This window comes from Rhinopithecus bieti, unplaced genomic scaffold (genome assembly GCF_001698545.2).
Source record: "Rhinopithecus bieti isolate Rb0 unplaced genomic scaffold, ASM169854v2 scaffold_49457, whole genome shotgun sequence".
Classification (NCBI taxonomy): domain Eukaryota; kingdom Metazoa; phylum Chordata; class Mammalia; order Primates; family Cercopithecidae; genus Rhinopithecus; species Rhinopithecus bieti.
Genome location: NW_016820128.1, coordinates 728,015 through 751,522, shown reverse-complemented (window position 1 = coordinate 751,522; position 23,508 = coordinate 728,015). Strand labels below are relative to the sequence as shown.

The 23,508-nt window shown below is 36.7% G+C and overlaps 1 protein-coding gene and 1 pseudogene across 6 annotated transcripts in view; one reads left to right on the top strand and one right to left on the bottom strand.

Annotated features, from left to right (window-relative positions):
* Positions 1 to 23,508, bottom strand: part of CHL1 (cell adhesion molecule L1 like) — a 215,005-nt gene that overhangs the window by 96,635 nt on the left and 94,862 nt on the right. The window lies entirely within an intron of this gene.
* LOC108520286 (40S ribosomal protein S8 pseudogene) lies at positions 1,952 to 10,138 on the top strand (annotated as a pseudogene).

Sequence of the window (23,508 nt, the reverse complement as noted above, 5' to 3'; positions counted from 1 at the left end):
AACGCTAGATACTGTTTGATTCTAACTACATGACACTCTGGAAAAGGCAAAATTGTTGAGAAAGTAAAAAGACAAGTGGTTGTCAGGGGTTAAGGGAGAAGGGGGAATGAATAGGAGGACAGGATTTTTATGGCAGCGAAACTACTTTGTATGATACTACAGTTGTGGATATGTGTCACTACACCTTTGTCAAAACCCATAGAATATATACACCAAAAGCAACCCGAATGTAAAGTATAGATTTGGGGTGTTATTGATATGTCAATGTAGATTCATCAGTTGTAACAAATGCAACACTGCTGGTGGTGTTGTTAATGGGGAGACTGTGCATATGCAGAACTGGTAGTATAAGAGAAATTTCTGTACATTCTGCCCAATTTTGCTGTGAACCTAAAACAGCACTAAAAGATGAACTCTTCCTGGAAAGAAAAACTGTAATATGTGAGAGGAAGCAATAATAATATATGACAGATTTCTAAGCTATAACAAAAAATCAACTTCAAAAATATATTTGTAAATTAGAGAGAACATCCTCTTAACTCTTTTTCAGATTTTCATCACTCACTCCCATCTCGGACACCTAAAATCACAGAAGACTGATAACATCAGTGGTGCAATCACTCAGTCTTAAACTCCTGGCTCAAGTGAGTGTCCTGCCTCAGCCTCTCTAGTAGCTGGGACTATAGGCACCTGCCACCACATGCAGCTAATTTAAAAAAAAAAAAATTATAGAGATAAGGGTCTCACTATGTTGTCCAGGCTGTTCTCAAACTCCTGGCCTTAAATGATCCTCCCGCCTTGACCTCCCAGAGTGCTAGCCACCGTGCCCAGCTCATGAATGTTCATTTTTAAAACTTTATTTTCTCCTTCTCTACTATTCTCCTGTTATCAAATACTGTTCCCTCTATTTATCTCCTCTTTATTTATTTCACATATATATCAACATTGATCAGTACCATGGCAGGAATTTTCAAAAAGGAAATGAGGCACTTCCAGGTAAGCTGAAATGTCTTTCCCTTATTTTCCATTAATAGAACAATGACTCTCATTGAGTCTGGAAACTAATGATAAAAATTTAACTGTAACAAGAAATTTGGAACTTTTTAAAGGATAATATATATAATGTTTGATTACAACTTACAATTACATTTAAAAGTAGAAAACTAATTAGAAAAAATAGGACCAAGTGCAGTGCCTCATGCTTGTATTCCTAGCACTTTGAGAAGCTGAAGCTGGAGGATCACTTAAGGCCAGGAGTTCGAGACCAGTTTGGACAACACAGTGAGACCCCATCTCTACAAATATTTTCTTTCTTTTTTTAATTAGCAAGGCACAGGGCATGTGCTTGTACTCCCAGCTACTCAGGAGGTCAAGGTTGGCGGACTGCTTGAGCCCAAGAGTTTCAGGCTGGAGTGAGCTATGATTCTGCCTGGGCAACAGAGTGAGACCATTTCAGAAAAAGGAAGGAAGGAAGGAAGGAAAGAAGGAAGGAAGGAGGGGAGGGAGGGAGGAAAGGAGGGAGGAAGGGAGGGAGGAAGGAAGGAAGGAAGGAAGGAAGGAAGGAAGGAAGGAAGGAAGGAAAGAAAGAAGAGAAAGAAAAGAGAGAAAGAGAGGGAGGGAGGGAGGAAGGAATAGAGAGAGAGAAAGAAAGCAAGGAAGGAAGGAGGAAGGAAAGAAGGAATGAAGGAAGGAAGGAAAGAAAGAAAAATGAAAGACAAAAGAAAGAAAAAGGAAAGAGAGAAAGAGAGGGAGGGAGGGAGGGAGGAAGGGAGGAAGGAAGAAAGGAAGGATGGAAGGAAGGAAGGAAGTGAGGGAGGGAGGGAAAGGAAGGAAGGAAAGAAAGGGAGGGAGGAAGGGAGAGAGAGAGAGAGAAAGAAAGCAAGGAAAGAAGGAAGAGAGAAAGAAAAAGAAAATATATACCTAAGTTTCTCTTTCCAACCAGCACCCAGCAATGGGCATCTCTCAGGACAACTGGCACAAGTACCAGAAGACAGGGGCAAGAGAAAGGACCACCATAAGAAGCAGAAGTCTGAGCTGCGATGCCCACTGCCAACACTAAAATTGGCCCCCGCCACATCCACACAGTTTATGTGTGGGGAGGTAATAAGAAATATTGTGCTTTGAGGCTGGAAATGGGAACTTCTGTGTCTGGGAGTGTTGCACTCGCAAAACAAGGATCATTGATCTTGTTTGCAATGTCACCCACAGCGAGCCGGTCCGCACCAAGACCCTGGTGAGGAATTGCTTGCTGCTGGTTGGCAGCGCACCTTAGCAACAGCAGTACAAGTTCCACTGTGCACTGTCCGGGGCCGCAAGAAGGGGGCCCGGCGGACTCCTGAGGAGGAAGAGATTTTAAACAAAAAATGATCCAAAACAAATTTAGAAAAAAAATATATAATGAAAGGAAAATGAATGCCCAAAACAGCAGTATTCTGGAGGAGCAGTTCCAGTAGGGCAAGCTTCTGTCGTGCATTGCATAAGGATGGAGTCAGCGTGGCTGAGCAGATGGCTATGTGCTAGATTGCAAGGAGCTGGAGTTCTAACTGAGCCAAATCAAGGCCTGGAGAGGCAAACAAATGCTCTTCCTTCCTGTCTTAGCTCACGTAATAATGGTGTTTATTATTCTATTATATATATTCTATAATATAGATCTTATTATATATTATTATAACATATTATATAGTTCTATAATATAGATATTATCTATATATATTATCTGTCTCCCTATGTTTGCATGATTATCTATCTATCTATCTATCTATCTATCTATCTATCTATCTCTCCCAATGTTTTGGATGGTTTTAATCTACGTTTCCACTTTTTTGTGTTAATCAAATTGTTCAGGTGGATACCAGCAGTGAGCACACTACTTATAAAGCTAAAATAAACAAGGGCTCACAATTTTTTTGTACTTGCCTTGTCTACATATTTGTAGGCGATTGTATATTTTATGAGGCAGTTGCCAGATCCTATTCATTCTTTTTGTGCTTACCTGAAGTATAGGAAATACTCACAATACATCTTTCTGAATGAATGGATGAATTTCATGCATGTGTCCACAAAAGAATATACTCTGCATAGTTATAGATGGTTGAGAAAATTCTGAATTCCTTTTATTTTCTCATTCATCCAAATACAACTAAGAAATTAAACTTCTGAAATACTCATTAAAGTAAATATGGATTTGAATGTAAAACACTGAGCTAAACATTGCTGGGCTTGCCACAATACTTCCATAAAGGCTAATAGAACTTTAAATGAATATCACTCAGTCTCATTCATTTTACAGTGTCTACTTAAGGCCAACAATATTCGTAGGTTTTAGTGGTTCTTTTAAGTGTCAACAAAAATGAATCATTAACTTTTCTGAAATTTACTTTAAAATACTTTACCATAGGCTGTGTGATAATATAGAGGCTACTGAATTTTAATGTACCCCATAAATATAGTCAGTCAGTATTCAAAAGGTCTTAATCAAAACTCTTCTAAATCTCTAGTAAAATGTAGTAGCACTGGTTACTCTATGTACTTCAGGTATCTTTATTCTGTAAAGTATGTTAAGTGTATAAGTATGGCTTAATCACTATAATGGATGTTAGCAGAATGATCCATTAAAACAAAAAATAAGCAGTGTTGTATATATTGGTGGATTTTGCTAGAAATGTTTGCTCAGACACAAGCACCCTTGCGTGAACAGGATATTAAAAAATCAAGGTAGCTCTATGGCCTAAACACAATTTCATTGCACTCCAGGCTTAGGATTTCATTCATTTTTGCAATAAGTGTTTTTTTCTATGACTCCAATTGAAAAGGTAGCTGAATCCTGCAGCTGGAACATCATCTCATCTGCCTCTAGTGAAGCTTTCTTGCAGATTTCTGTCAGAATGCCTCAAAGGTTTAACAGCTGGGACTCCATCAAATTGACAGAATACAGGGTACAATTTTGTGATGTGTGTGTTTGTGTATGTGTGCATGCATGCCTGTGCATGTGTACACATACTTATAAGCACATGTGTACATTTGATGGCTAATACATATTTGCTTGCCTGGACTATTTCATCCTAAGATTGTCCTTGTCACATAGCATCTGGTAGCTAGCTTACAAGAAAAAACTAAAACCCTCATTTTTCTCTAGGACTTGGGAACTATTGATACCTATAAAAAGTAACCTAATGACCAAAATTAGGTCAGGATGCAAATATGAAGAAACTACTATCTGCGGTAAACTTTCTATATGAAAGCATTGTCAGAAAATATACTCTTAGAAATTTGAGTCAGTGATACACCATTAGCCTTAACCTAAGGCCATTTCTAAGGTTGTATTTAAAGCATGAATTCCAACCATTGGTACTTGAATATGATTTTATTTTTCTTAGCTCATCAAAAGGCACTTAAGGGTCTTGTAGTGACAGGGATGGTCATGATAATTATCAACTGCTAGTGAACATTAAGCACTTGAATATGACACTAATAGATTCTTTTAGAGATGAAAAGGCTGCATGATTAAGATAAATAGTTCATGGTTTGGGGTATCTCACCTTCGATTTTTTATCTCTATACTGTTTCATAACTACTCATTTTCTTGCAATGTTTCTATTCTTGTTACCACATTTCCTTTTCCATTCTCTGAGGCAAATTTTTTGGTTAAAGACAATTAACTCGTTATAAAATGCTAAAGGCCAAATAGTGATACAAAAAACTTTAGCCTTCTTTTCCCCTAAAATCTATAGTTCACAGAAACATCCCTCTTGTCAATTCAAAACTTTCAAAGGGAAAATAACAAAGCAAACCAACTATAATCAGAGAGATTTGGGGCATATTAAGAAAAGAATATTTATGCATAATCACATACCAGAGGTTGTTTAAGGGGATATTTTATTCAAATTCAAAAGGTATAGGTATTTTTGTTGCAAATAGTTTAATAGATGTATCAGTGCTTTGGATATGTTGGTAGAAATTTTAATCTTCTCACTATACAAATCGTTAAAAGCAAACCTATTCTGTTCAAGCCATAAGATACAAAGTATGATTTCTGATACTTAAGATAAATTTATAAGAAACTCATAATTTCCTTTGGCTCATCTTCTGCTCCGGTGATGGCATTAGAGCTGTCAACATTGATTGATCATTCCCTGTGCTTTTATGAGAAGAATTAATGCCAAATCCTGGGTCAATGACCTAGATCCCTAAACCTTTCATATCTTGTCCTCATTTTCCATGAATAAGAAATAAGAACAGGAAGGCAATATCAGTTAATATGTCATTTTTGAACTGATTACCTTCTTCATTTGCATGATAACCAGTTAGATTCAATTTTCTGGATATAGTGGGCAGTTTACTTAAAAATACATGTTTAATAGTCTTATGTGTTTTGATTCCAATATTGATAATATTTCTAAGAACTACACAGTTACTATTATCACATACCATTTTTAATTAATTTGTTTTACTTATTTTACAATAAAATAGATTCTTATTGCAACAGAAAATAATGGCAAAGGAACGTATTCAGTAAAAAGTTGAAGATTATACAACCCCCTTCTCCCCATCCCTGCCAGAAAACATTTAAGATATGAACACTTCCAGACATTTATATTCATTTTGATTTATTTATATGTACATTTATATTATATATAACATATAGTATGCCTTATATATGTTGTATAAATGATATCATATCTATTATTTTTTATTAAGTGAAAAAGGCAAGTTATAGAGTGTTATCTATAGAACAAACAGGTAAAGACCATGGGCTTTTCCTAGAAAAATCACAAGTTACTAGACATTCGAAATTCAGTTTGGGAAAAGGATTACTGAAGGAAAAACTGTGAAAGATCTTAAACTTCTTTAGCTATAAAGTTATAATTAGGGCAGAGGTCACTATCAGTAATGCAAATGTTATTAATTATGTCAACATTCCTAACTAATTCATTTATTGGATATATTTTCTATTTCCAAGTATTCACTCTATTCTAGAATAATTTTCTTTTACATTCCAAAGATAATACTGTGGTAATTGAAATACACTGAGTGACTAGCAGGTGACTAAGACAAAGTGTTCTGTAAATATTTTGATAAAACCTGAGATTAACTAAAAGTTACTTTTAGCCATGATACTTTCTTCCTTACTGTAGAGATTTTCCTTTAAATGAAAGAAATCAAACTGTCATTATTTTCTACTAACATATCATTAGCACAAATCAATTATAACTCTAGAGATATGATGTTTTCCTAAATGTTATGCTTTGGCATGCAATTTGAATTCAACATAGCTAACAGTCAAAAAGGAAATAAAGTTTATCTGCGGCCAGATATGACTACCAGTATAATTTATCAGAAAGAAATTGATAAAATAAAAGCTCCCACCAAGTCACTTAAGGAGCATCTTCTTTCCATTTAAAGCAGTGTTTAGAGTTAAATTTATAGCACTAAATGCCCACAACAGAAAGCGGGAAAGATCTAAAATTGACGCCGTAACATCAAAATTAAAAGAACTAGAGAAGAAACAGCAAACAAATTCAAAAGCTAGCAAAAGATAGGAAATAACTAAGATCAGAGCAGAACTGAAGGAGATAAGAGACACGAAAATCCCTTAAAAATATCAATGAAACCAGGAGCTGGTTTATTGAAAAACTCAACAAAATAGATAGACCACTAGCCAGACTAATAAAGAAGAAAAGAGAGAAGAATCAAATAGACGCAATAAAAAATGATAAAGGGGATATCACCACCGATCTCACAGAAATAAAAACTACTATCAGAGGATGCTATAAACATCTATACACAAATAAACTAGAAAATCTAGAAGAAATTGATACATTCCTGGACACATACACCCTCCCAAGTCTAAGCCGGGAAGAAGTCAAATCCCTGAATAAACCAATAACAAGTTCTGAAATTGAGGCAGTAATCAATAGTCTATCAGCCAATAAAGCCCAGGGCCAAATGAATTCACAGCCATATTCTACAAGTGGTACAAAGAAGAGCTGGTACCATTTCTTCTGAAACTATTACAAACAACATTAAAAGAGGGAATCCTCCCTAACTCATTTTATGAGGCCAGCATCATCCTGATACCATAATCTGGCAGAGACACAACAAAAAAAGAAAATTTCAGACCAATATCGCTGATAAACATTGATGTGAAAATCCTCAATAAAATACTAGCAAATCGAATCCAGCAGCACATCAAAAAGCTTATCCACCAAGATCAAGTTAGGTTCATACCTGGGATGCAAGACTGGTTCAACATACACAAATCAATAAACGTAATCCATCACATAAACAGAACCAATGACAAAAGCCACATGATTATCTCNGTTCAACATATGCAAATCAATAAACGTAATCCATCACATAAACAGAACCAATAACAAAAACCACATGATTATCTGAACAGACACAGAAAAGGCCTTTGATAATATTCAACACCCCTTCATGCTAAAAACTCTCAATAAACTAGGTATCAAAGGAACATATCTCAAAATAATAAGAGCTATTTATGGAAAACCCACAGCCAATATCATACTGAATGGGCAAAACCTGGAAGCATTCCCTTTGAAAACCAGCAGAAGACAAGGATGCCCTCTCTCACCACTCCTATTCAACATAGTATTGGAAGTTCCAGCCAGGGCAATCAGGCAAGAGAAAGAAATAAAGTGTATTCAAATAGGAAGAGAGGAAGTCAAATTGTCTCCGTTTGCAGATGACATGATTGTGTATTTAGAAAACCCCATTGTCTCAGCCCCAAATCTCCTTAAGCTGATAAGCAACTTCAGCAAAGTCTCAGGATAAAAATCAACATGCAAAAATAACAAGCATTCCTGTACACTAATAACAGACAGAGAGCCAAATCGTGAGTGAACTCCCATTCACAATTGCTACTAAGAGAATAAAATACCTAGGAATACAACTTACAAGGGATGTGAAGGACCTCTTCAAGAACTACAAACCACTGCTCAAGGAAACAAGAGAAGACACAAACAAATGGAAAAACATTCCATGCTCATGGATAGGAAGAATCAATATTGTGAAAATGGCCATACTGCCCAAAATAATGTATAGATTTAATGCTATCACCATCAAGCTACCACTGACTTTCTTCACAGAATTGGAAAAAACTACTTTAAACTTCATATGGAACCAAAAAAGAGTCTGTATATCCAAGACAATCATGTGCAAGAAGAACAAAGCTGGAGGTATCACGCTACCTGACTTCAAACTACACTACAAGGCTACACAGTAACCAAAACAGCATGTTACTGGTACCAAAACAGATATATAGACCAGAACAGAATGGAGGCCTCAGAAATAACACTGCACAGCTACAACCACCTGATTTTTGACAAATCTGACACACACTAGCAACGGGAAAAAGGTTTCCTATTTAATAAATGGTGTTGGTAAAACTGGCTAGCCACATGCAGAAAACTGAAACTGGATCCCTTCCTTACACCGTATAGAAAAATCAACTCAAGATAGATCAGACTTAAACATAAGACCTAGGACCATAAAAATACTAGAAGAAAACCTGGGCAATACCATTCAGGACATAGGTATGGGCAAAGAATTTTCTAAAACACCAAAAACAATCATAACAAAAGCCAAAATTGACAAATGGGGTCTAATTAAACTTAAGAGCTTCTGCACAGCAAAAGAAACTATCATCAGAGTGAACAAGCAAACTACAGATAGGGAGAAAATTTTTGCAGTCTATCCATCTGACAAAGAGCTAATATCCAGAATCTACAAAAAACTTAAACAAATCTACAAGAAAAAAAGAAACAACCCCATCAAAAAATGGGCAAAGGATATGAACAGACACTTCTCAAAATAAGACATTTATGCAGCCAACAGACACATGAAAAAATGCTCATCATCACTGGTCATTAGAGAAATGCAAATCAAAACCATCAAAACCACAATGAGATATCATCTCACGCCAGCTAGAATTGCCATCTTTAGAGTCAAGAAACAACAGATGCTGAAGAGTTTGTGGAAAAATAGGAATGCTTTTACACTGTTGGTGGGAGTGTAAATTAGTTCAACCATTGCTGAAGACAGTGTGGCAATTCCTTAAGGATCTAGAGCTAGAAATACCATTTGACCCAGCAATCCCATTACAGGGCATATACCCAAAGGATTATAAATCATTCTATGATAAAGGTGCATGCACATGTATGTTTATTATGGCACAAATCACAATTGCAAAGACTTGGAACCAACCCAAATGCCCATCAGTGATAGACTGGATAAAGAAAATGTGGCACATATACACCATGGAATACTATGCAACCATAAAAAAGTTTGAGTTCTTGTCCTTTACAGGGCCATGGATGAAGCTGGAAACCATCATTCACAGCAAGCTACCACAAGATCCAAAAACCAAACACCACATGTTCTCACTCATAAGTTGGAGTTGAACATTGAGAACACATGGACACAGGGAGGGGAACATCACACACCAGGGCCTGTTGAGGGTTGTGGGCTGGGGAGGGATAACAAGAGAAATACTTAATGTAGGTGATGGGTTGATGGGTGCAGCAAACCACCAGGGCACGTGTATACCTATACAACAAAACTGCACGTTCTGCACATGTAACCCAGAACTTAAAGTATAATAATAATAAAAAAGAGTGTCTTCTTTCTGGAAAAAGACTACAGAAAAGCAAGTAATTTCCATGTAATAATTGCATAATGTAACTACTATATGGCAATGCCGCATCTCTTTAGAAGTAGTGATTTTCACAGCAAGAATTCTGCTTTGCTTCTCATACTTTTAACCAGACAATGCTGAATCTCAACAAAGAGCTACATAATTGCAAAAGAATACCTTCTCTGAGCAACCAAAATCACCACCATTAAGTGCTGAATTATTCAATGAGGGATAATGGTACTCAAAATATAGCTGCTGGCTCTAACAAGTCACTTTTGCTTGTTTATCGGGTTAGAATAGCCAGTAGGAGGTTGGCAATGAATTCTCTTAAGCATCACAGAACAGTTTCTTTTTGCGTTTTCCTGATATACATATCTACTTTTTTTTTTTTTTTTGGTACAGCCAGAACTTCGAATTTACTCAGAGTTATGTCATCTGCCATCTGAAACACTAGGTGAACCAAAAATGTGGTCTGCAGACTAAGCCAGCCATGCATATTTGTGCATGAAGAAAATCCTATGGAAAGAACTTGATGAGGCTCAGCTCCCTCCTAATGTAGACACTCTGGGGTCTCAATCCCTTCTACCTCTACTTTGATTCCTCAGCACTTCCTATCTGTATTATTCACGTAAAGGAGATTTGGATTAATATTTTTTAAAAAACGGAAACCTTCCATGGCATCTCAATACTCAGAACATGGATCAAAATCCTTATTATTCTGCAAATTCTGAGTGGTCTGGACTCTACACATATCTCTCATCTCTCTTCCCCTTCTTGAGCTTCAATTACATGTTCTTTTAACTTCCTAAACACTCCAATCTCTTGTCATATGCTTTTCCATCAGTCTGGAGTACCCTTTATTTTCATCATCTTTTGCCCAGATGGCAACTCCTATCCTTCAGGTCTCAGCACAGCTGCACTTTCTTAGGAAACCATTCATATCACAAGGGTTTTTTTTTTGTTACATTGCTTTTTTTCCCCTAGAAATAAGATGTTTCACATGAGAGCACACATGAGAGCACTTATCTCAGTTTTGAATTATACATTCACTAGTGTGATGTCTTATGACGCTTATGTCTCTTACTAGACTACAAACCCAGGAGAGCAAGAAACATTTAGGCTTTGCTCATCATCATCTCCTCATTGCCAAAGGTATTGCCTTAGACAGAGTAGGCACCCCATGAATAAAGCTGTTTAAATAAATAGTGAGTACATATAAAATAATTGGATGCCAATAAAAATGAAGAAATATAGCAAAAATTGTAGCTTAACCACATTGTACGCTACCTCCTTGTAAGGTTCTTGCCATTGAATATCTTTCTCATTCACTCTGACAAAGTCATCAGAACAGTCATCAGTCATCCATGTCTTCTATCCCATCACCTCTCTTTGCATCAGATCCGATTCCTGCCTACCTATAAGCTACCCCCATCTCAAACAAAAATCTTTAGCATTCAGCCTCCACAAACTCAGCAAATCCAAAGGTTCATTTATTTTCCTCTTCTGGCAGTTTCTATCTAAGTAGCCTCACTGCTTTCTGTAGTGATTCAAACTGACATCTTGCGTCCCCTCAATGGTCTCAACAAGTCTTATTAGTTTTAGTTTCAATCAATTGATCTATGATTGCCACTCTAGGTTCTTCTTATTACTTCATCTCTGAAATATTATAGTAAGTTTCAGACAATTTTCTCTAACCACAGATTCTCTAAGCTGCCATTTTCCATCAACTGCTAGCCAATTTTTCTTTCTGAAACCCAATACTGATCCTTTCATTTCCTATTAAAACTTTCAAGGGAAAGGCGGCCAACAACTTCCTGTTGAAGGGGTGCCGGGAGCTGTAATCTCGATGGAATGGAAAGAGAAGGTAGTAGTGACTTTTTTTTGATATTGTATTTCCAAAGCAATCTCACTAGTCATAGATTTATTTGTTCCTGTGGGTGTTTGCAGAGGCACACTGATATACACTGAATGATGACTAATTGTCCTCCTAGTGCTGTTTCACTGCTCACCTATCAGGTGAGAACAATGTGCAAGTTTCTAAGCCTAGGGGAGCTCACACAGGGTCATGGAAAGGGATGGGGGCACATCCCAACACAGTCTCTAACCAGCTGCTGAACTAAATTCTCATTTATAAAGTCAAGATGTTATGTGCTCCTAATCTGTCGTGAGTATTACAAATGTGTACCCACTATTGTACCTGGAACATAGTAATTACTCAAAATTGGTAGCTATTTTTTATTATCATTCATTTCTGTTGGGCTAATTTATCATCTGATGCAAACCTAATTCTCCAGAATTTTCCTAGAACAACATCCAAAAGGGAACCAATGGTAAGAATTTGCAGCACCCCGATGTCCATATGTTCAATGATGCTGCTAACTTTGCCCATCTCATTCTCTCCCCATAAAAAGCCTTTTATCTTCTTATTTACCCAATAAGTGTTCACTCATCCTCCAATATTTAATTTGTATATTGATGAAACTTTCCACATTTCTGGAGGCCAAGTATGCTGCACTCTCATACCTAACAAACAGATTTTTATAAACACTCTTATAATATTTTTCAATTATTTATTTACCTGACTGTGTCTTCTCTAAGACTAAAAACTCATGGAAACCAGGAATTCTCTTTCATTTCACTTCAGATAGTGTCTGGCACATGGGAGATTACTCAATAAATGTCAGCAGAATAAGTATACTCAGAACTTGTGCAAATTCCATTGTCCACTAAAACTCCACCATCCAAATAAGAGTCAACCAGGTTATAGCACTTTAACACAGCATTGTTAATACTACTATAAAAAACATTCCTGTCTATTGAGATACTTATTCTGTGCCACACACGTTATTTAGCGTTTTAGGTACATTATCTCTGGTGTTGAGTTTGTGTTCATCTTCTTATATGGCAAAAAAAAAATTGAAGACAGGGACTGTTTTGCTAATCTCTGTATGCATATCACCAAGAAGGTATTTAGGAGGAATATGGTCGAGTAGCAGGTCTGCCATTCATTCTCTCTTTTCACCAAGGCACCACTCCCTGGAAATAAACAAGGTAGCCCAATCAAATCTCCTATTAAACATGTGAATGAGAGGCCCTCCTGGCAAGCAATGGCATTTAGAGACAGTCCTTCTCTATCAAATGCTCACTATCTAGCACTGCTTATGATAAATACACATGAAATCTATGCATTTATGGGCATGGTCTCCTGGAAAAAGCTATGCAAGTATCTGAATATAAAATGGAGATTTTCATTATCTAATACTCCTACTGAGCAAGGAATGCAAACTGCACATGTCACCTAGAGATTTCCTATGGGCCCAGTGCATGCCCTGATGTGGAAAGAAAGCATTTGCAAGCCACTTGAAGGTCAAAGACCTCTCCCCCTGGCTCACCCATGCCATGTGATTACCTATACCATTAAAATTATTAGTAAAGTTAGATATCAGGTCAGACCTGTGATCCATGGAGTTTCTTTTTAGCAATTTGACATATTGTATTATCTCAGGTTCCAGTAAGTGTTTTCTGAAAGAACATATTTTTATGCCTATTTATGACTAAAATTATAAGAGAGATCTCATTGGATATACCCACATTCATACGTTGATATGTTGTCTCTTTCCTAAGTTATAACTACTGAAAACAGTGAACAGACTGGTTGTATACTCAGGTAGAAGTAACAAGTCCACTTCGGAGTGCATTAACACAATCACAGATGATTATCAAGATGGCCACCTAATATTCTCTACCCCTGTACCTTACAGCTATACTAGACCTATGGAGTTCATTTGTATTTTGAAGCCTAATCCAGCTCTATAATCCCTAGCCCACTGAGATGACCCAGATAACATTTCCTGCATCAGAGTAAAGAGTTCACAATATTAAAATCAATTTGGCTTCCTGTTGTTAACCAAGGTCTGTTTCTTCAATACTGCAGAGATGAGGCAAGAATGGAGCTCTCTTTGAAGCTAACAAAAGCTTAAGGTCAGATCATCTCCATGGGATACAAAGCAAACCCAGAGAGAAGTAGCAGCCAAATGGTATTTGAAGTGTTCCATCAGGACAAGTACTTCTGTAATACAACCATTCATTCATTATTTGATATGGCTTTGTTCTCTCTTCACGATGTTTGAAGTATGATTTTAAAATATAACATGTTGTATATTCCATTGATTAAAAATAGCAATATTCTTTGAGAATTACTATGATATTTGTTCATATCCTATTGAAAGACATTTATAATTTGGAGATTAATGTTAACCACAAATCTCATTTTACATTAAGCCTACCAATAATGCCAAAATATTCTAATCAGCAAAAGAGAACAACTATAGCAATATTACCAATAATAATAGCATTTTAATTTTCTCTCCACAAATTATGCTTTTCTAACCTCTTCTCTTTCCCTGTTCTTGCATCTGTGTCCCTCTATGTTCCTTTCTGTCATTATGTCACTACCTATCCCTTATATTTATTTTATTTATTTTATTTTTTTGAGATGAGGTCTCACTTTGTCACCCAGGTTGAAGTGTAGTGGTGCAATCACAGCTCTCTGGAGCCTCCGTCTGCCCGGCTCAATCAATCCTCCCATCTCAGCCTCCCGAGTAGCTGAGACTACAGGTGTGTACCACCACACCTGGCTATCTCTCCGTTGTATTATCTCCCCATCCTCTAACTAATTCTCTTTCTTAGTCCCTTTCCTTTGTACCTCTCCTATCTGTCCTCTCCTCACACACAAACTTCAGGATGTCCCCACTCTTCTTTCTATTGTTTGCTTTGTACATTCTCTCCCTCCCACTCTTCCTGTCTCTCTAATCTGTCTCCCTGACTTCACTATGTACTTTGCTGATATAATTACATGCACATATATTCCAACAAACCTAAAGAAATATATAAACATTGGTTTAACTATTCTCCTCTGATTTTCCCCCTTACAGTGTTTTGTTTATATGAGTATATAAAATTTGATACAATGTCTGCCTTCCACTTCTTTCCATTTTAAAAATAATTTCCCCCCATTTTTTCCAGGTGCAGGCTCATGACCTAAGCTGGGGCATCCATACCACCTAACTTTCAGGCTGCTGTGATGAGTCCAAAATGTGACCCAAGTGTGGACAGTCACAGTGATTCCTTGAAAATTTCCAAAGCCTCTTTTCCTCTGTGGTCATGAAACTATGAAAGCATGAGTTAGAAAGTGCCAATGACCATGGTTCTAAATTCAAGAAGAAGTCAGTGAAAAATAATAATGAAATGATTACAAACGGAATCAAACAAAAAGTATGAGAGAAAGGTGACAGGATTTATACCCTAATATCATGTATCCCTAAGGCCAGTCCCACCTGTATTTTCACAGAATTTTGATATATAAAATAATAAGTTCCATTTTGTATTAGGCAGCTTGAGTTCAGTTTTTATTACTTGCCAACTAGTGTTAATTTCCATGAATGATATAGAAATCTATATATGGAAGATAGGTCTTAACTCAATGATAGACCAGGAATAATTACCAATTTAGAGGAAAACCAAATATTTACTAAGTGCATATGGGATATTAAAATGAAGTTTCAGCTGATGCACCAAGAGACTCAAGCAGCATATTCCAAAGAATGTGCCAAACATAGCATTTACTAAGAAGGGGTCTGAACTCCTCACCACATCAAAATATAAAACAATCAATAGTTAGGTGGAATTAACAGGAGTATTTTTTTTTATGTTTTTTTTTTTTTTTTTTTTTTTTTTTTTTTGAGAAAGAGACAGTTGTACTATGTTTCCCAAATTTCATCGGGAAGAAGGGGCACCATGGTTCTCTCTTCCAAACTAAAACAAAATGAGAGAGACTTAGACTTAGCACACAACTGTTCAGATCTATGTACACTCAATCATCGCTTAAAACATAGGCCTGGCAACAGAGCATCCCTGTTCACTAGATAGACTATCCAGAATTTGTTAACTTGGAAACAGTTAATACTAAAGGAAGTACAAAAGAAAAGCCACAGTCATTGCTTGACTTTACAGTCTTTTTCCTGTGCTTAGAAAATTGTGTTTAATTGGCATTAGGATACTTCCCATTCACATTACATATCCAAAAGCAGAGAACTGACCCTTCACTGTTTTACAGTGGTGCTAACTTTCCTTTGCATTTTTATTTGAGAACTCTGATGGAGATGGATGAGTAAGAACAGAAGAAAAAAAGAGTTACTTCCAAAGAACAAAACATTTTATCATTTTGCATCCATGACCTCTTTCTTAACATCATTTCATGTTACTTTTTAATGTGCCTTTGTTTGTTGTTGCTCTGATGGTGGTATCACTTTTGTTTAAGTCTTATCCATGTTAATCCTTCTCCTATTCAGTGCTTTTGGCCATTAGTCAAAGGGTAAGCAATGTTTAAGCAGCTGCTTCTTCTGTGGCTTCGGGACACTAGAAACTCTCATAATTAAATACTGTGTGCTCTTTGACTTCTTCCTTGGCCTTTTTGGTTCTGTGACTGTTCATGTAAAGAAAAGAGTTTTGCCTTTTATCACTCTAACATGTCCTCTGAAGAAATGTGAAATCAATTCCTTCACTAATTTTTTTTTAGTTTTTTTTTTAGGGGGGGAGGCGGGCATTGGGAGGCAAATCGTGCCTTACAAACAGAAATGCCTTCTTCTTTTATGGCTACACAAAAGAAGGAAGCAAAGAAAGAAAATAAACAAAGGAAGAAAGGAAGAGGAGAGGGAGAAAGAAACAAAATTTAATCTCTCTACAAATTATTACCATTTTAATAAGTATAACTTCAATACTAAGTAATATGAACTATCTTAGAACAGCATTATAGTGTCTGGCACATAGTAATCATTCAATAAGTATTTGTTAAATGAATAAAAGGAATAAATTAATGACATGTAACTATGCCAATTAGGCATGTGTTGCCATGCATTCTCACTGGTGAATAGCTCGAAATCTGAATTCTGGTCGACTGCACTTTAAAAAGTCAAGATGTATTCTACCCTGGGATTTGATGAATCAAACTTACTAATTACGTTGACTATATTAGTTTCCATTTTGTTATGGCCATGACTGTCCTGTTACTGATATAATAATTCTATATTTAGAAAAAAGAAATATTTTAAAAGGATTTAGTAAATGACTACCTTTCATAATCTAGGAATAATTGTGAATGTAGAAAAAAAAGAAAATGACAAGATTTTCTCTTAGCATAGATTGTGAGAGGGAGCTTGGTATAACTTGTTTGTGGTCACTGTTTTAAGAATCACAGTCAAATGTAATCTGAGCTTGTTTAAGCAAGTGCAATTAAATAATATTACATGGGTAACTTGAGAAGGTCCTGATTAATTTACCTTCCTAGTTAACTCGATGAACTCAGAGGTAAACCCCTTGATTCTAGTATATATGTATGTATGTATGTATGTACGTACATACGTATTTATTTTGAGACAAGAGTCTTACTCTGTCACCCAAGCTGGAGAGCAGTGGTACAATGACGGCTCACTGCATCTTTGACCTCCTGGGATCAAGTGTCTCCAATCTCACCCTCCTGAGTAGCTGAGCCTACAGGTGCCTGCCACCACATCCAGCTAATTTTTGAATTTTTTGTAGAGACAGGGTTTCGTCATGTTGCCCAGTCTGGTCTTGAACTCCTAGGCTCAAGCAATCTGCCTGCCTTGGCCTCCCAAAGTGCTGAGAGTACAGGTGTGAGCCACTGCTCCCAGCCTATAACCTTTATTTTTAAAATCTGAAGTGGGTGGATTACCTGAGGTCAGAAATTCAAGATCAACCTGGCCAACACAGCGAAACCTGCCTCTATAAAACTACAAAATTAGCTGGGTGTGGTGGTGAGCGCCTGTAATCCCAGCTGCTCAGGAGACTGAGGCAGGAGAATCGCTTGAACCCCAGAGACTGGGTGACAGAGCAAGACTCCATCTCAAAAAAAACAAATTCTTCTCCAGCCTTTCCACAAAATAGCATTAAGAATCACAATTTAACACACATAAGTAAATGTATCCAATGATGTCTTCAAGTTACAGTGGCTCACGGGAATCTTTGACAGAAGAACAAAAGTGAAAGTTGCAGAAAACTGGGTAGTATCTTACCAAACATTAGAACATATGATGCTGGGCCTTTGATTTCTGAATAAATATTCCATATTCTTTTTGTTTATTTTATATTTGCTGCTTTTTCTCAGAAATACAGAGGGAAAGACTCAGTTAGGTTTTGTTTTTTTTTTGTTTGTTTGTTTGTTTTTTGACAAAGACTGGAGTGCAGTGGCTCGATCTCTCAGCCCACTGCAACTTTCACCTCCCAGGTTGAAGTGATTCTTGTGCCACAGCCTCCAGAGTAGCTGGGACTACAGGCACCGGCCATCATGCCTGGCTAATTTTTTGTGTTTGTAGTAGAGACAAGGTTTCCCCATGTTGGCAAGGCTGGTCTCAAACTCCTGGCCTCAAGAGAACCATCCATCTCGGCCTCCCAAAGGGCTAGGATTACAGGCGTGAGCCACTGCACTCAGCCACAAGTTTTCTTTTGTAGTTTATACCTCAGCATTCTAAATTTGAATGAATGCATAAATCATTTATTATTTAAAGGAAAGACTTGATATTTATTTTATAAACTAACCTGAAGTACTGTGCTGTATCTATGTATTTATATCCAAATAACTGGTCAATAAACTTTAATTTGGTTTTGTGTAAAATCATGAGTTACTGGGAAAACTCATAAGTCGGCTTAATACAAACCAGTAAAAAGCTTTGGTAGTTCACTTGGTGATACGGCTTGAATATCTGTCTCAACCACATCTCATGTTGATATGTAATCCCTGATTTTGGAGGTGGTGCCTGGTGGGAGGTATTTGGGTGATAGGGGTAGATCCCTCACGGCCGGGTGCTGTCCATGACAGTGAGTGAGTTCTCTTGAGATCTAGTTGTTTATAAGTTCATGGCGCCTCCCTGCCTCCCTCCCTCATGCTCCTGCTCTGGCCATGTGACGTGCCTGCTCCTGCTTCACCTTCCACCATGAGTAAAAGCCCTCTGTGGCCTCCCCAGAAGCCGAGAAGTGCCATGCTTGTACAGTCTGCAGAACCATGATCCAACTAAACCTCTTTTCTTTATAAATTACTCAGTCTCGGGTATTCCTTTATAGCAATGCAAGAACAGCTCAATACACTTGTGAATAAGATATCAATTTTTGCCCCCAATAAGATTTACCTACTGTGGTAAGGTGAATCAAACTTACTAATTATATTGGCTATAGTAATTTCCACTGGTGGTCTTGTAGACACTGTTTCTCATACAATAATCTTTGTTTAAAAAGAGGACTTACTGAATGACTATGAAACCTGACTCTTGCTTTCCATAAGTAAAAATAATAAAAGTAAATACGTGGAAAAGTCAAGCAAAGCTTTGCGATTAAATATGTGCAGATAGCACAGCTAGCCCCTCAGTGCCTAAGCAGATAAGCCCCATTCAAGCAGCAGTTGCCCTGTTTGCAAGAACGACACAGCCTTTGACAGTTTTGACTTAATGCATCTGTAATGAAAACAATATGTCTACCATGTAGATATTTTTATAGGATTTGAAACACGGAGTCAGCATTTCTAGAGAGTCTATTTGTGAGGAACACCGTTTGATTTCTAGAGCTTGTACAGAGCAGTAAAGAATGAGACACAAATAATAGGCAGTTTCTAACATTTTGAAACGTGCAAGAGGAATCTTTTCCACCTTTCCTTTTTCCTGGTTAGTGCTGACATCAAAATGAACATTTGGATTTCAGAGTGAGCATAAGTCCTGCCTTAGAAGGAATATTTCCAAACACACAAAGGTTATATTTATAAGCTGAGCTGCAAGAGACAATTTTCCTGCTGTGAGGCTCGACAAGACCAGCCCAGTCAGCAGGATTTTAAAATCCTTCTGCAGACATATGTTAGCCAAGCTACTGGACTGGTCCAAGGCTCGTTACATCTGCTGACAATCATTTTGAACAAGCATAAACCAAACACTTCTGAGTCTACCAGTGCAACTATGTGTCAGTCAGTATTTCAAAAAATGAGAAAAAAAATGACCTCTAAAAGTCTCTTATTTGGAGAGTAATAGTATGTTTTTAATGAGAAACAACAATGTTTAGAAAAATGTATTACTTGCCTGCTTATATGAACCAAATTACTTACTTTGTAGGTTTTATATCAGTGATCCTAAAAATACTATTATAGGAAAGTCAAGTAAGGCCAGAGCGATCAGGCTTCTTTATACTGGATATCTAATTCCTTCTGAGGTTAAAAAAGAAAAAAAGAAAAAGAAACTAAAATCAATGTGAAAAAATTGTATAATAAAACTTACCCAATATGTTTTTCAAGTGACTACAATGATGAAAAGACCCGGGTAGAATATATTTGCAATAATAAGGAAACATAGTAGTGCTAATATATATGACATAACTATGAGTTTAAGTTTTGTGTCTCCAGGATAAATAAATTCAAAAGGTTTTCCCCTTTATTAACAGCAAAATTAACATAGTTCCTTTCGTTAACCAACCTCTTCCTCTTTACCTTGCATTACAAGAGATACTAGTTGGCTACTCATAGTGAAATACAAATACTAAACAGGCAACCCTGGTTTACAGAAAAAAAAGTCCTATATTAATGTGTTAAACTACATAATATTGTTTATAAATAAGTTTCAATGACTATGTTATTAAGAATAATTAAAATCCTCAAAACAGAAAACAGACAACTTTGTGGTTTCAACTTTTTTTTCTCGTTTTCTTTCTCTGTTTTTGTTTTTGTTTCTGAGACAGAATCTCATTCTATTGACCAAGCTGGAGTGCAGTGGTGCATTCTCTCCTTACTGCAACCTCTGTCTCCCAGGTTCAAGCAATTCTCCTGTCTCAGCCTCCCGAGTAGCTGGGATTACAGGTGTGTGCCACCACACCTGGCTAATTAAAATAGACAACTTTTTGTGTGTGACTACAGCTCCAATCACCTTATTGCCATTTGATGTTCTCAACAATTCCAGAAAGTTCCAAATGAGGAAAGGGGTTTATGCATTCCTTTAACAAGCATTAACTGAATGCCTACTGTACTCTAGGAACAGGGCCAGTGTCAGAAGTAGAGAGTGATGAAGACATAGTTTCATCCTAAATTATGTTAGTCAGGCATGACTAATTAGAATTTGTCATTCAATTAAGCAAACAGAAACCAAGAGATGGAAAGAAATATCAAACCCAGGTCTTTCATTGGCTTCTGATGACTAAAAGGAGCTCAATTTCTCTTTTGTAACCTATAATATAAATACTGTCTGTCCTCATTATCCACAGATTCCATATTTGCAAATACACCTATTTGCTAATATTAGTTTGTACTCCAAATACTCACAGCATTTGTGAGATCGTTCCCCAACTTGTGCAGAGAATCACAAAACTTGAGTTACCCCCTACCCATGTTGCCAGCTGAGATTGAACCAAGTGAAACTCTGCCTTCACGTTTCAGTTCTCTTACTATAAACAAGTGTTTTTTTATGGTCTATTTAGTTCTTCTCATTTTTTATGTTTTGTTTGTTTGTTTGTTTATGATTCTGCTATTTAAAATGACTTGCTGTTTAAACATAATGCAGAAGTGCTCTCTAGTTTTCGTAAGTACAAGGAGGCTATAATGTGCCTTACAGAGAAAAAAACTGTTGAACAAGCTTCGATGAGGCGTGAGTTATGGTGCTATTGGTTGTGAGTATAATGTTAATGAGCATACAATATGTACTAAATAAGATATCATTAAACAGAAACACATATAAAATAAGGTTATGTACTGATAGACTGATAAAAATGTGGCCAGAGTCGTGCAGGAACCAAGCTCTTATTTACCCACCAGGAGTAATTGTTCAGTATTTACTAATTCAGTGTTTGCAGAGACTTTATAGAACATAACTACCATGAATAATGAGAGATGGACAAATGTATTTAGTTTTAGCTAGATTCTATAATAGCCCTCATATGGTAAATTATTAATGGCAAAAACCACAATTACTTTTACACCAATCTAATATTTTCAGAATAAAATCACTCATCTTAATCCACAACAGGGAATAAAGCGAATAATTTCAAGGATTAAGTAATGTATTATCAGTACGTTTGAGCACAAAATTAAATATGATATCAAGTTTTATGTCCTTAAGATAAAACCAATGAATCTAATTTTGCAAATGCATTTTAATCCCAAAATATTATATAGATGTTTGTTTCACAACTCCCTTTTAAATGAAAAACAGTTGTTACATTAAAGGAGTAAAACTAAGAAATTAAAGCAAAGTAAGGGATGCCAAGATATTATTTATTTCTCTTGAATTCTGGGCTTCTACTTCACACATTTTCTCCTTGATCACCCTTCGCATTGTCATTTGACCTGTTTTCCAAAGGAAGAAATGTTGATTAACAGTATCTGAAAGAAAGAAATAGGGAAAAAAAAACAAAAAAGAAGCTAACAAAACCAAAGACATGATGAAAAAAAATGATGAAGTCATCATCGAATAACACTAAATAGATAAAAGTTCTAAATATTATCGAAAATATTTTTCAGTTTCACAATTAAGCTTGTCTCAAACTATATTTAATGATAAGCTGTCTTCACCATATAAAGATGGTGCTAGTGGTCTCATTGATTTAATAACCCTTCACAGTCAATTCCCTGTGGACACAGCCTGACACATAGAGAATGCAAAGATGGAACACATCCCGCCCATGCCATTCGTCAGGAAAATGCTGAGATCCTTGACCAGTAGAGGTAGGGGGTTGGCAGAGGAGCAATCACATCCTCCTACACGGCCCCCCTCCTGTGACAAACAACATGTGTGAAACAGCAGCCCAGGGGTCATGATAGAATCTGTGGCAATGGAACAGGGCCAAAAGATAGACTCAGAGGATCAGTAGATCTGTAAACTTGACCTCATTAGTAGCAAACTGTAACCAGTTGCTAATTACCTTCTGGATATATTCTACATTGTATATGCATGTATGTAAATTATGCCTGTATGTATGTAAATTATGCCTGTATGTATGTAAATTCGACATGTGTTTGGCACATAAAATTTGCAAAAATTTAATATGATGACTGGAGTTAGAGAGAGGAGATAATAGATTAACTAATACCTTCTAATAGAAAATGAAGGTAAAATCTTAAAGTAGTGAACAACTTTCTGGTGAAAAATGCACGAATTGTACTTAATGTATAAACTTGGTCACCTTAAATTAGCTTTGTTTCCTTCTATATTCTGAGGAGAACATATTTCAGTCAGAATCCAAGTAAAATGAGGCTAGCTAAAGAATACCAGTGGAGGCCGGGTGTGGTAGCTCATGCCTGTAATCCCAGCACTTTGGGAGGCTGAGGTGGGCAGATTGCCTGAGGTCAGGAGTTTCAGATCAGCCTGGCCAACAGGGTAAAACCCCATCTCTACTAATAATACATAAAAATTAGTCCGGCGTGATGGTGCATGCCTGTAGTCTCAGCTACTCGGGAGGCTGAGGCAGGAGAATCGCTTCAACCCAGGAGGCGGAGGTCGCAGTGAACTGAGATCGTGCCACTGCACTCCACCCTGGGTGACAGAGTGAGGCTCCATCTCAAAAAAAAAAAAAAAAAAAAAAAGTGGAGTAGTGTATCTATGTATCTATGTACTACCATAACAAAAATGATCATTTTTTTGGTATATTTGATGAAAACTCATGAATAATTCACCCCTTGTTCAGCATATAATCAAAAAGTAACAATAAATATGAGCAACTGGGTGGCCCATGATGCTGCTCTGACTATAGAGTGGCCATTCTTTTATTCCTTTACTTTCTTTCTTTAATTTTTTTTTTTTTTTTTTTTTTTTTTTTTT